This window comes from Quercus lobata, chromosome 2 (genome assembly GCF_001633185.2).
Source record: "Quercus lobata isolate SW786 chromosome 2, ValleyOak3.0 Primary Assembly, whole genome shotgun sequence".
NCBI classification, from domain to species: domain Eukaryota; kingdom Viridiplantae; phylum Streptophyta; class Magnoliopsida; order Fagales; family Fagaceae; genus Quercus; species Quercus lobata.
The window spans coordinates 26,812,977-26,826,999 of NC_044905.1; the positions used below are offsets into that span (position 1 = coordinate 26,812,977).

A 14,023-nucleotide genomic window follows, 5' to 3' on the forward strand; every position below is an offset into this window, starting at 1 on the left:
AATATAGGACATGGTGGGGCCATGGGCCAGAGGTAATAGGTAAAGGGGGTATGGTTTGGTGGTGGGGAGAGGGGAAAATATCTATTTTGCGGTTCCTGCCCAAGCCCTTTTGGGAGGTACGTCCTGCTGGGATGATAGACCACCCAAAAGAGGCAAGTTTGAGGGGGAACCGTTGGGTGCATGCCTTGAGAGTAGAGAGAGAAAGAATTAATACCGTGGCAGGAAGAAGTGTTACGATATACAGAGGAATGAAACAAACCTGCTTCTGTCTGGCAAGGGTAGATGTCGCACAGACCTGGTGGTCGGCAAGTACGCCCAGACCAAACAAAGGCGGTTAAGGGGCAAAACAGTAAAATATTGGTCACGACAGGCACTATAAAAGGGTCCTTGCCGTGCCCTGAAAAGGGGATCGAAACAGAGCATTTTTTACGTGGTAGAAAGAAAAACAGAGTAAAAGAGAAGAGAAAAAAGATAAGAAAGAAAACAGAGAAGAAAAGAGAGAAAATTAAGGAAGAAGGAGAGGTAATACAGTAGGCATGCATCGGTAGATCAATTTCCCTTTCTCCCCTTTCAAATCTTACTTTCTTCCACAAACGTAAATAAGGACTCTTTCTTTTTGGGCAATAACCATTCAGGTCCGACTCCCTCAAAATCATTAATCCCCACGGCAGGATCTCTTTCCTGGGGGATTATTTGCATTAAGAAGAGGTGTTCTCCCCTCTTTGACTTTATTCCAGCAAACTAGACTTAAAACTTGATTTATGCTCATTCTGGATTAGTTTATGTTATTTTCTTTCTCCTTTACTTTTCTTTGTGCAATGACATTATCATAATTGTAATCATGCTTCATAAGTAGGGATTATATAGCCATTTATTTAAATAGTCAGAGTACTCTGTTTTGGTCATTATTATATCTGTCTGCCGTAATTCGTCTGCAACAGTTCTACTTGCCGTAAGTTTACTCCTGGCAGACAAGACATAATTTTGTGCACAAACCGGCCCAAGTTGAGTTACAATTGGACCGGCCCTAACTCCCTTACTCAGAAATATTCGGGCCCATCACCGCCGGAGGCAGCCCAGCCCATCACCGCAGGAGGCAACCCAATATACCATACACAAAAAAGGCCCCTACAATAAACTATTAAGGTTATTTTCTTTGTAGAAATTATAATTTCAGCCGCCCAAAACATATTATCAAATAAACAATTATTAGAAAAATCTAAGAATTAAATTTCTATACATGCATTGTTATAAAATAATAATAATAAAAATAAAATTGCAAAAGTTAAAATTTTTCACCTATTCGATTATTTTCGTTTGGCTAACCTTTGCTTTTCTTTAAATAAATGGTATTACAGAGTACTTCTAATATAACTATTAAGAGTACTTTGTCCACCACAAAAGATTAGAAAATAAACAAAAATTAGTAAAGTCTCATAGTTTAACATCTAAATTGAGCACTATAAAAAATCATGCTATGTAACAGAATAAATACCAAATTATCCAAATCATGCCATGTAATAGAATAATATTATATTTTTATATGCTATTATTTAATTCTTTAGAACGCAATAGGATAACATTTAACAATCAAAGGGAATTAAAAAAAAAAACAATTTAAAAAACAAAACTAAATCGCATTAACCCAAAATAGAGTTTTAAAGAATATAAAAAATTATCAACCTAAAGTAGAGATGCAAGAAAAAAAAAAAATCCACCAAAAAATTTAGAGAGAGAAAGGGAACCTTTTTTTTTTTTTTGGTAAGGGAAAACTATGCATAGAATAGAAGAAATAGTGACAAATTTATAGTAAGATGATGTGAATAAGAAGAGACAAAAATAAAGGAAGATGAAGTGAAAGATGAAAAATGATATTAATGTAGAAGGTAGTGGGGAAATGAAAAGGTAAGGGAGAGAGAAAGATTGAAGAAGTAGTGGGGAGATGAAATGGTAAGGGAGAGAGAAAGGTTGGAGAAGTGTAAATATTAAAAATAAATAAATATTAAAAACAATTATAAGAAAATTTGAAAAAAAAACATTGAACTGAAAAGGCTCACACAAAACCTTAAAGCTAAACTGAAAAAGTTTTGGATTGGGCTTGATAGTGGAACTAAATAAATAAGAGGTGCGCTGGATTAATTATACAGATTTATTATAGGATGATAGTGAAAGTAAATAAATAAGTAGTGGGCTGAATTTATTATAAGGTGATAGTGGAAGTAAATAAATAAGTAGTGGACTGCATTTTTAGGGCTAAAAATTGTAAAAACCATTTTAAAATTGTAGGACAAATTATATTTTAAAAAAGAAAAGAAAAAAAGAATGACGTGGCAGCTGATGTGGCGCAACGTGAAAGCAACAGCATTAAACGCTACGCTTCAGTTTTTAGTAATATATAGAATATAGATATATATATATATATATATATTGATCAGTAATTTATCATAGTATCAGAGTCCTAAGTTTTATTCCTCCCATTTAGAATGTTAAAAACCCACGTGTTGAACCTCACTCATTGAGGGGGAGTTTCAGCATGAGAGGGAGTGTTAGAATTATAATTAAAGGATTAAATTTACAATTTCTTAATAATTTAAACTTCTGAGAAAATCGATAATTTATCAATAGTTAGTGTTGTTTATAGTTTGATTTGATCAGTTAAATCATTTAAGAAATATGTCCAATACCTATAACTTCAATCCTGATTGTCTAACAAACTGCTTGCAGTGTTGATACGTTTGTGCTGTGTTTTAGATATAAGGAAGGAGTTTCTGATTGTGAAGTGGACAATGTGTTCTTCAGTTAGTCTGACTGCAGGTTTATTCTAATAGTACCTTCTCTCTTAATTTAATCTACAAATTGTCCCATTAAGTATCAACATGGTAATAAGTGTGATGATGCCGTAAATATTACCAGTGAGCTACACGATCTTCGCACGCTCGTAACGATACCTACACAGAAAAGAGAGAAGACCTAATAGAGAGCACCGGTGTGGTGCCGGCTGAATACCCTCCAAAGGTTAAGTTAAAATTATTTTCACAATTTTAGAGTGCTAAAGAAGGGTAAATTATGCGTTCCTAGATTTGTGAGGGTATTGGGGTATTTATAGTAATAGAAGGTTGACCTCTCCTCCTTGGTGTAGAAATTTTTTCATTATAGGAATCCTCTTGAATAGTCTCAAACGTGATGGACAAGACATTTCCTTATAGAGAAGATATTCATTAATGCGCGCATCTTCCAGAATCCTCTTTGTGCTAGAATTCCTATTTGCCTTGGGATCTTGTGGTGGTTAAGTGTGTGTCGCAAGTATTTCCATCTAGGGCTTCTGTCGCATCTGTTTATGCAGGATCTGTCCATAACAGACCTTTGCACAATTGGGCTTGCCCTCTACCAACCCTTGGACGTGGATCCTTCAAGCCCACTTCATGGAGATCCGTCAACCTAGATTTTTACCCTCTTCAAAGTTGAACATGTAAACTTTAGCTTTAGTGGAAGATGGCATGATTGACATTGAATGTGCTACCAACTTGTACAGTTTTGAGCACTAGACTATCTATCGAAGACTCGGGTTGTTGCTGTAGCACTTTTGAACACGTTTTTAATGAATGCCCTATTGCTCAGATTGCCTGATCCAACTCATCGTGGCCCATCAGTTTCTCAAGAATGAATGCAACTTCAGCAAGTGGATAGATCACACTGTTGCTCAATGCAAATAGCGTTCTCAACATCTCTTCAGAAGAATCAGAGAGCCTTAATCCATCGCCCATAGGGCTTCCAGTTGTAATATGACAGAAGGATCACAATCTCTTTGATTCTAAGCTCGGTCCTGATAGCTCAAGGAATAGATGGAGTTTGTTCTTCCTCTTTCATTCAACATATTTTCTACTCTAAAAAATAAATAAATAAATAAATAATCAAGCATTTTACTGAAGGAGACATTGGTAGGTAAAATTTTTTGTTTCAACTTGCCTTACAAATTGCTAATGCAGTGTGTTATTTCATTTCAAGGTCAAAATGCTACCGGGAAATCCACTCTCATGCTTTTCAAAAGATAAACCAACATGGCAATATCCCTGAAAATCATGTGCCACAGTAATACTGCTGCAAGACCATTAACTTGTGGAAAGATTTTAGAGGGTCAGAGAAACCTGAACTAAGCAATGAATAATTTTTTTGAAAAATACAAAGTAGGATGAGCATGCAAAACAGGGACGGGAATTTTAGAATAAATTATAAGAAAAGAATAACAATCATATCTTCAATCACTAGTTCAGTAGAATCAGTACTCTACATAACATGGAAAACCAATATTTAACATACACGCATGTGTGTGGATGGAAAACAATGTGATCAGCCTAAACTGGTCAGTCTCTTTCAATATCTTGGCCCTTCTCACTGGGAGGTTCGCTTTTGAGCATTAGTTGTTTGTACTCCTTGCTCCTTCCCCACAGGACAGAATAAAGACCTCCAACCACCATAATGCCACCCAATAGACTGTTAATAAAAACATGAATGGCAAGAAATTAGCCTAGAAATAACACAAAAGAAGAAAAATTGAAGTACTGCTTTTTTAATTGTTCTTGTAAAGCTACGTTCAAATTAACTGGAGGCAACGAACCTTCCCCAACTTAACTGCTCAGACCATACTAGAGCGGAGAAGATAGCAGTTATAAGCAATGAAAGTGGAGAAAATATGGCCACATAAAGTGGCCCTTTCTTCTCTATACACCGAACTTGCAACCCGTATGTGAATCCAGTTACTAGAATACCCTTCATATTATACAAGCAAGACATGCATTAATCCAACAACCATAAAGAAAATTATGAGGAAAAAGATATTTTGACAAAGCAATAAAAATATAATGAAGCAAAGAAAGCCGAGACATACACAATACACTACGGAAGCAAGTTGAATATCCCACCCTATCTTCCATGAGTTAAAGTTCCGCCGCAAGGCAGCTGCTATGACAGTGGATTGCACAGAACTGAGGAGACACTGCAGAGTGGACAGCTTTAGCTTGGCAGGATATTGCGTAAGAAGCTTTGGTTGCATGATGAGCCATAATGACCAAGCTACAGAACAGAGAAACATAAGCACAGGGCCTACAATCAAGTTCTTATGACCCCCAACGTGAGATGTTTCAGTGCTGCTTCCCACAGGGCTTGGAGCATGGGGGTTTTTCAAAGGAGGACCCTGGTAGAAGCTAAGTAGCATGGCTCCTCCAACAGTTATGAACATACCGACAATCTTCAGTATACCATAAAATGAGCTCCAACCTACAGTCTCCATCCTACCATTTTGTGTTTTTCAATAATTTTGTGATAAATCCTGGCAATAATAAGATAGCTAAAAGATAGACGTAACCAGTTAACTATTACTAGCTATGGTGAAAGTACAAAATGGTGTACCAGATAACCACATGATTTCTTAATCAATATCTTTGCCCATTGGTTGATTTATGCAGTAGTACCCATATGACTTTATAACACAGTTTAAAATGGTTAGAAAAGTATGTCATAACTTATACATATGTTATTAGGAGGGGTAGTTCACATGCTATATAATTTTCAACTAAGCTTCTGCGAAGATCAATTAAAACTTGCAAGGCAAAGCAAATGTAACTTGTAGATTGATTTATAAATAAATAGTATTCTTCTCTCTTGAATACTAGCCGTATACTTGCATATAAATGAAATTCAATATAGATGGAAAGCAAAATTTTTGCCTCACCTCAGCAGAACAGAGAGGATAAATGTGACTACTGGAATGGTATTAAGCATTGCAGTGCATTATGTGGCCGAGGTATAACGGAGGGCCATATAGTAGAAATCCAAGCTCGCTGCAGGTCTACATTTCAATAATCAACAAGTTGGAAAAGTTTCAGATCAAAAAGAAAAAGGGAAACAGTAAACAAGCTGATTAAGGTAGTTGAGCAAGATGTGCATGTTAACGTCTATAGTGTTGTGGGCTTTAAACCCAACTAGATTACTTGTGTAGCACACATTCTTGTATTGCACTTATATGTCTCCTATATAAAGGCACTTATGTATATTCTTTCATTTGAGAAATACAATACTATTGCATTTAGTATTTCTAACATGGTATCAGAGCTACCTTCTTGTGGCCATGGTTTTCTATCCTTACGATGTATTTAAGAGCAATCTTTTTCTTCCTCGGTGTTTTTTCACTACGTTCATATTCTTTGGCTTCCCATTACTGCCGTTAAAATTCTCCAGTATAGTCATGCCATCGTTAGAAGTCACATCAACACTGCAAGACCATTGCCTTCCTCAAACTACCGTCACAGAGCCAAACTTCATTTAAGGGATCTTTTCAACCTTATCAAATCTCAAGATTCCATCAAGCTTCCATCTTGAGTTTGAGAGGGGGTGTTAGAGATATATTAGCTCATTAGCATAGGCCCAAGCCTAATTCTATTTTGTGTGCAAGCCAAGTCTTCTACTTGTACTAGAAGTCTATTAGTTTAGGGTTTAGTTTACTATACATACACATGTTATGATTCATTGTAACACAGGATTTGTACTACATTCTAATCTATTATTGATGTAGCCCTTTAGGGTTTCCTCCTTGGATGTAGGCCGTTAGATTGAACCACGTAACCCTCGTATGTTATTGTGTTCTATACTTTATACTTTCTCTTCCGCATCCATATTAGCATATTCAACATGGTGTATTGTGTAGGATCCAAGGACAAGACAAGAGCTTGGGACCGATCCCAGAGTTGGGCATATGTTTCCCATGGACAACCTTCGTCTTCCACTTGTTGCTCATGTTTCTGTTGCTGCAGCTACTGCAGTTTCTTCTGTTCCTTCCCTTGCACTTTGCCATGCTTGACTTGGTCACGCATCTTCCTCTTAAGTACAACAATTGGCTTCTAGAGGTTTGTAGGTTCAGTGTCTACAGAAAATTCTAATTGTGTCTTATGTCAGTTAGGAAAACAACCAACTTTGCCTTTCAATACTAGTGAATCAATATTCACTGATATCTTTGACCTTTGTTAGGACATATGTATTTCACATGTTAAGAACATATGTCTTGATTTTATGTAATTGGCTTATCTTTTGACAAAACGTACTTTACTTATATTTGGGTAGATTTATGATGTTTTAAATACTTCAAGAAACCTTGTTTCAAGATCACGTATTGAAGCTTTTAAGTCTGTTCAAGAAAACAAGTTCAGAGTGCAAAATCATTAAAGCTCGATAGCTGGTCGACAACTACATCTATCGAGCTTAGGAAGCGGTTCTTCATTCGGTGTGCTCGACACCTGCTCGACATCTGCTATCTATCGAGATTTAAGATTTTCAGAATTTCAATATGATTTTCTTGGGATCCGTGAATGTGTCTTTAGGCCTTCTTTTCTCCTAACCCTAGACATATAAAAGGATCAATTTAAGAGCCGTCAAAGTGTTCACAAGTTGCACAAGCATTGAGCAAACTCTGTTTAAGCAAATTGTGACCAGAGATGAAGTTCTTGCCCTAGTTCATCTCTTTCTCTTGAAGAAGTTGCTGTGTATGTGCACCGTAGAGTTTTGTGACCAAGCATCTTCTTGATCTTCATCGTTTGGATGAACTGAAAAACTTTGCAACCAACAACCTTCTTAGTTGGTGATTGAAGTCGCGTACTGGGATCCGCGCAATTGGTTAGTCACGTACTGGGAGTCGTGCATCAGAAAGGGGAACTGTCGCTACAGAATAAGTCCAATTGGGTATTGGGGTAAGGGTTCAACTGTAGGTGGTAAGGTACTTGGATTTCTTTACTTGTAACCGCTTGTTGTGATAATAGTGGAGTTTCGGGAGTGGTGACCTGAAAATCACACAGTGGGGTTTTTGCTGTTAGGTTTTCCCCATTCGTAAACAAATCACCGTGTTATTTATTTTTCACTACATATTTAATTTGTTGGTGATTTTTTTGTGCTACCACGCGTTTGCATGATAAATTGATTAATTAATAACTTGGCTAATTAATTAATTAATTTCTATCACAAGGGGTCATTCAGTTTGTGGCCTATCAACCTTATTCATTCTGATATTTGGGGGCCTTCCTCTATCTCTAATATTGGTGGGTATCGATATTTTGTTGTCTTTGTTGATGATTACTCTCGCTATAGCTAGATTTTTAATATGAAACATCGTTTTGAATTATTGCAAGTATATTCTAATTTTGCAAAAATGGTTGAAACTCAATTTTCCAAACACATCAAAATTTTTCGATTTGATAATGCTCTTAAGTACACTCAATATGCTTTCCAAGCTGTTTTGCATTCCTATGGCACTATTCATGTACTAACTTGTCCAAGTACTTCTCAGCAAAATGGTAGAGCCGAACGAAAACTTCGTCATATTCTTGACACTGTTCATGCTCTTCTTCTTTTTGCCAAAGTTCCTGCTCCTTTTTGGGGCGAAGCTGCTTTTCATGATGTTCATGCTATTAATCGCATTCCAACTCCTGTTATCCAAAATCAAACTCCATATGAGTGCCTTTTTGGGTCACCTCCAGACTATCACCACCTACGCTCCTTCGGTTCTGCTTATTTCGTTCTTCTTCAGCCACATGAGCATAACAAACTTAAGTCTCGGTCAAGGCTTTGTTGTTTTCTTGACTATGGCGAAACTCAAAAGGGGTATCAGTGTTATGATCCTGTCTCTCATCGTCTTCGTATCTCCTACAATGTTGTCTTTTGGGAACATCACCTCTTTGTCGAGCTCTCTCACTTCCATGCCTCCCTATTTTCCTCCTCTATCTTAGATCTTTTTCCAGATGAGGCACGTATTCCTTTTGTAGCTACTCTTAATCCTTCTATAGTTACTCCTGATTCTCTTGTAGATTTCTCTGTCCAACCACTAGATATCATTGATCCTTTTCCTAATTTACCCTTTAATGAACAGGTGGAAGATGAACAGGTCAAAGACGAGCTACCTAACCCCAACCTTGAGCTTAGGTCCCCTGCTCTTGCTTCGCCTGAAGATCTTGCACAAAACATTCCACCTCGTCACTCAACTCGGGTAAGATCTATTCCTACACATTTACTTGATTATCATTGTTACACTACCCTTGCTACACTGCACGAGCCTCACACCTATTGTGAGGCTTCCACTGACCTTTATGAAAGTTCAAAAACGTGTAAAAACACCTTTGAACGTTTAGACCCCCAAATAACAACTTAATCAATTCAAGCAATATGTCAAACAACTAGTGTGCGGAAACTTAACATATGCTATCATACGAAATTGATTAAATACTATCTAAGCCATAACAAAATAAAATCCACAGCAGATAATTTAAAGGCAAAGATAGAGGAAGGAAGATGCAAACACAAAGACAACACGCGATGTGTTATCGAAGAGGAAACCGAAGTCCTCGGCGAAAAACCTCTTCGCCGCCCTCCAAGCGGTAATCAATCCACTAGAAAATATAGTTGGGATACAAGGACAGCAATAGACCCTCCAAGCCTAATCTACCCAGTGCACCTAAGCCCTCCAAGCTTCTTGCTCCAACGAGGTTGAGCCGAACCTTTTTCTTTTCTAGCTTTCCGGATTCCGCTACTAGACCGTAGCATCAACCAATGAAGATTGGTTCCTTCCTAACTGCTTCCCAGAAATCCAAACAGCAGACTCACAAAGATGATGATGGTGAGAACCTGGTTTGGTATAAAGCCTCTCAAGGATTTGACAATGGAGAGGAAGAGAGTTGAGGAATTTGAAGAGATTCTAAGGTAGAGATTGTGGGTGAAACAATCTGGTTTTTCTTTAGGGTTTCTCTCTCAAAATTCTCTCTGGAAGCTCTCTTTCAATCGTGGGTAATAGGGGTATTTATACTGGAGTGGAGAGGAATGTGAAACGTCAGAATTCTACAAAACAGGGGTGGCTCGCGGCTTGACCTCGCGGCTTGACTAAGTCGCGAGATCCAGTCGCGAGATAACCGTATGGCCAGTTGTCCTGTTTTGTCCTGTAGTGCTCCAGCTAGCAGACTGTTCACCTTCCAGCATGCTTGGCACGTGAGGTTGCTTCTGGCGGCTTGAAGCCGCGAGTCACCCGCGAGACCCAGCCGCGACACTCTGTTTTCTTGCACACTCTTGAGCAAACTTCACTCTATCTCACTCACTACCCTTACATCAAACCCACCTAAATACAGGGTTACTAAATGCTGAATTACAAGCAAATTTGGCACGGAATAAAGCCAATAAGATGGTTGAATAAATTCAACCTTACAATCTCCCCCTTTGGCTATTCCGTGACAAAACCCTAAAACAGACTCTAGACATAACATGTGAGTTGGGAACAGTTGAACAAAACTCACTCACACCTAACTCTAGAAGCTGTGAAGCACTTGAATCATATGAACATAATACTCCTGAAACACAACAATACACCATGATCATTGTAAGCAGAAAATTATAAAATGCATATGAAACAGGCAATAAGTGATCAAGCAAAGATGGAGTTATGAAACAAACCATGGCTTGATCAACCAAGTGAACACCACAAGGTAGTGATCACAGTGCTCATTCACACTTGGAATGAACACAAGAACATACAAGTTAACAAGCACAAGCCAAGACACTTGTATGCACAACACTCAACCAATGCATATCACACAAGGCATATGCATCTAGGAACAATCCTACAAGGGCACAAGAGTGACAGTACATAAACCAAAATGCATAACATTTAGATTAAAGTACTGATTTCAACATAGTATAAAGGCTGCACTAGGCAAGGTACAAACCATAAAGCCTACAAACTATGCAAAAGACATAAACCCTAAAAGCTTACATAAGCACATGGGTACAAATGACATTATATTGAATAAAAATTTAAACAATATAAACTAAAAGTGCTTAAAATTTCTCCCCTTCAAAGTGATGAGAAGCTGTGATGCACTTGGAACATATATATACTTGTACCCTGAAACACTTGCACAAAACACATTAGACCCTCAAGGTAAAGCAAGTAATAAAAGACAAGTATAATATAACAAGTATAGAAATGACTACAATGATCACATAGCAAAGCAAATGATCATCTGAACATGCATTTAATGAAGCATAATAACATAGGGATATATGCATGTCCAAAGCACAAACATGATGCAATGAGAACACCAAAGCATAACACAAAGCACCATAAAGCCAACAAGAAAACAAACAAAACAAGGTTTTCTAGTTAACACAATGTCTTCTCCCCCTTGGTATATGCATCTCCCCTATGGAATATCTCTCCCCCTACGAATGTGCATGAGAAATAAAATTTCTCCCCCTAAGGATGTGCACAAGAGTCATATAGAAATGACAAAATACTCCGAAACATACTCTAGAGTATACTCTCCCCCTTTTTGTCAGGAATAGACAAAGGGTCAAGAAGAAACGAGGGCAAGAGATGAAGATATGAACAATGCTAATGATGCATGAGGGGTGCAAGATGAATGAGAAAATGAAGCTCAAACCCATGACAAAGTAAAATGCTACAAAGCATAAGACAGAAATGACATGTTAGGATGAAAAAATAAGGTAAAGACCAATGCATGACAAGGGTAACAAAAGTGTGTGCAAGAGGTGGCTAAGTGCAATGCATGACCAATGCATGAAAAATGCACATGTGGGGCAAAGTGTGCAAAATACACAACTAATGAACCAAACATGTTCCTAATGAGGAAACATGAGAAACCCCAAAGTTTGGTACTCATCGAGTCCAAACAAGCGAGAAAATGTCTAAGAGGCATTTTATCAAACACCTAGCATGCACACTATGAACAAAAATGTGAAACAATGCATGAACATCATGAAATCCACCCTTAATACATGTTCTTTCTGCCACAAGGGGCCAACATCCAATGCATATCAACAAAAGAAACCAATCCCATGAAGAAATTTGACAAAAATTAAGTTTTCCCAACCCCAATGATAAAAATCCCAACCAAGAGCACAAAACTCTCCAAAACATAATCCAAGGATCAAAAATAATGAAAAGAATTTATAATTACCATAGAAATGTTAATGGAATGAAAAACCATTCAAGTTGGTTGGGTTTTGATGTAAAAATATTGAAAGAGGGGTTTTAGAGAGAATGGGAGAGGTTTAAAACAAGTTTCCCACGAAAAAGCTCTTTAAAAAGCTGATTCTGGGCGACTCGCGACTGGCGAGTCGCGAGCCAAGTCGCGAGTGAGCCGCGAAACCTCTCTATCTGAACTCGCGGCTTAGACTCGCGGCTTGCAAGCCGCCAAACCGAGTAGCCAAAACTGGCAGCTCGCGCAAGTAGCCAAAATGAGTGGCCAAAAATTCTGATACTTGTTTTTCAAAACAGAACATGTTTAAACATTGAAAAACAAAGTAAGCACTAAACATAAACACAAAAAATGATAAAAATCACTTCCAAAAACATATAAAATGATCAAAAATCTTTTTGGATTAATCCATATAAGATTGAGCAACACACATCACATTTAGACAAGTACAATCTAACAAATGAATAAGACATTCATTGAACATTAGGCATGTGTGTTGTGTGTGTGTATCAAATGTGGAATAGTCCTTAGTCTAGAGTGAAGCTTCAATGATCAATTCAATCAAGTCATACACAACTAGTACTAAGTCAAGTGGTCTATCTCAATTATAGAAATGAACATATATGACCTCCCACAAGAAAATGATTACATAAGATTGAAGCTTTTCATTTGGATTTTTTACAATTCATAACATTTGATCATTTTGAATCAAAACATCTCATTTTGAGATTGATGCCTGAAATTTGTGATATTTCAATTTGATGAACAAGCCTTTGGCTTTTTGGGCATCATACAATTTCATATAAGTCGCTTTCCCTTTTTCCTAGTCAAATACTAGTATATGCGACGGCTTTTGCAGCTCATTATCTCTTTTCATTTTGAGATTTACATTTATTGAGCTCTTTCAGCAATAAAAATAAAAGAGTGGGAAGAGATATAAGCACAAGTCTACGCATGTATCAAAACCAACATGACTATTGACAAATCATTCATGACAAGCTTGAAGATCGATTTACAACAATCACACAAAGATGTCAAGATTTTTCCCACAAAGATATAGGTGCAAAAATAACAAGCTAAGCTCGTAAATGCACAAAGCCATTTGTACAAAGGTACAAGGCCAAACTCACATGTGATATGTGCTCAAACAAATACGATCAAACTTTTTGAATTTTTCACTTTTTATGTGGTTTTGGATTTTTACTCACACAAAATAGAAACATAAAAGTAAGATCAAAAACGAAACAATGCATACAAATAAATGCAAGATGCACAAAATGCATGATGATATGACATTTAATGCATGAAGGGTCCAACAAAGATCGAAAGAATTAGATCAAGGACCAAAAGAGCAAAGGCTCAACCATAGGAACCCTTCCTCATCCAAACGGAACGATTGTTTGGAATGAGTGTCTCAAGAGAAGTGAGACGAGGGTTGGAAGAATGAGAACCAGAGATGCACATAGACAAAGAGGTAAGAGCATTAACCACTTTCTTCAACAACTTACCATTTTCCATCCAATCCGGTTTAGCTTTCAAAGCACAACTTCCAAAAAGCTCAAGTTTCTCTTTTCTTTTGATTCTCTTAAGAGCTTGAAACTTAGAGCAATGAGGTCTTAGATGACCTAAGGCACCACAATGGTGACACACAATGTGTTTCGGTCTACTAGGCTTCTTGGGAAAAGATCTAGCAACATTGTTTTGTTCCCTTTTCAACTTGGAGCATTGAGGTCTTATATGACCGATCACACCGCAATGGTGGCAAGTTGGAACAAATTTAGATCCATTCAAAACCTTAGGTTGAGACCTAAATGAAGGCTTTGACTTAACAGCCTTTCTCTCCACCTTTTGATTTCTCTTATGTGGAGGAATGTACACCGATTTGTCCTTTAAGGTAGAACACACACTAGGCACAAAATCGGGTACCACAATATGATTGCAACAAATATTATCATCCATTTTATCAATGGGTTCAGCAATCAAACACTTGGCATGCATCT

The 14,023-nt window shown here is 37.4% G+C and overlaps 1 pseudogene; it reads right to left on the minus strand.

Moving 5' to 3' along the window:
- Positions 1 to 4,361: 4,361 nt before the first annotated feature.
- LOC115962163 overlaps positions 4,362 to 14,023 on the minus strand; it is a 33,751-nt pseudogene continuing 24,089 nt past the window's right edge.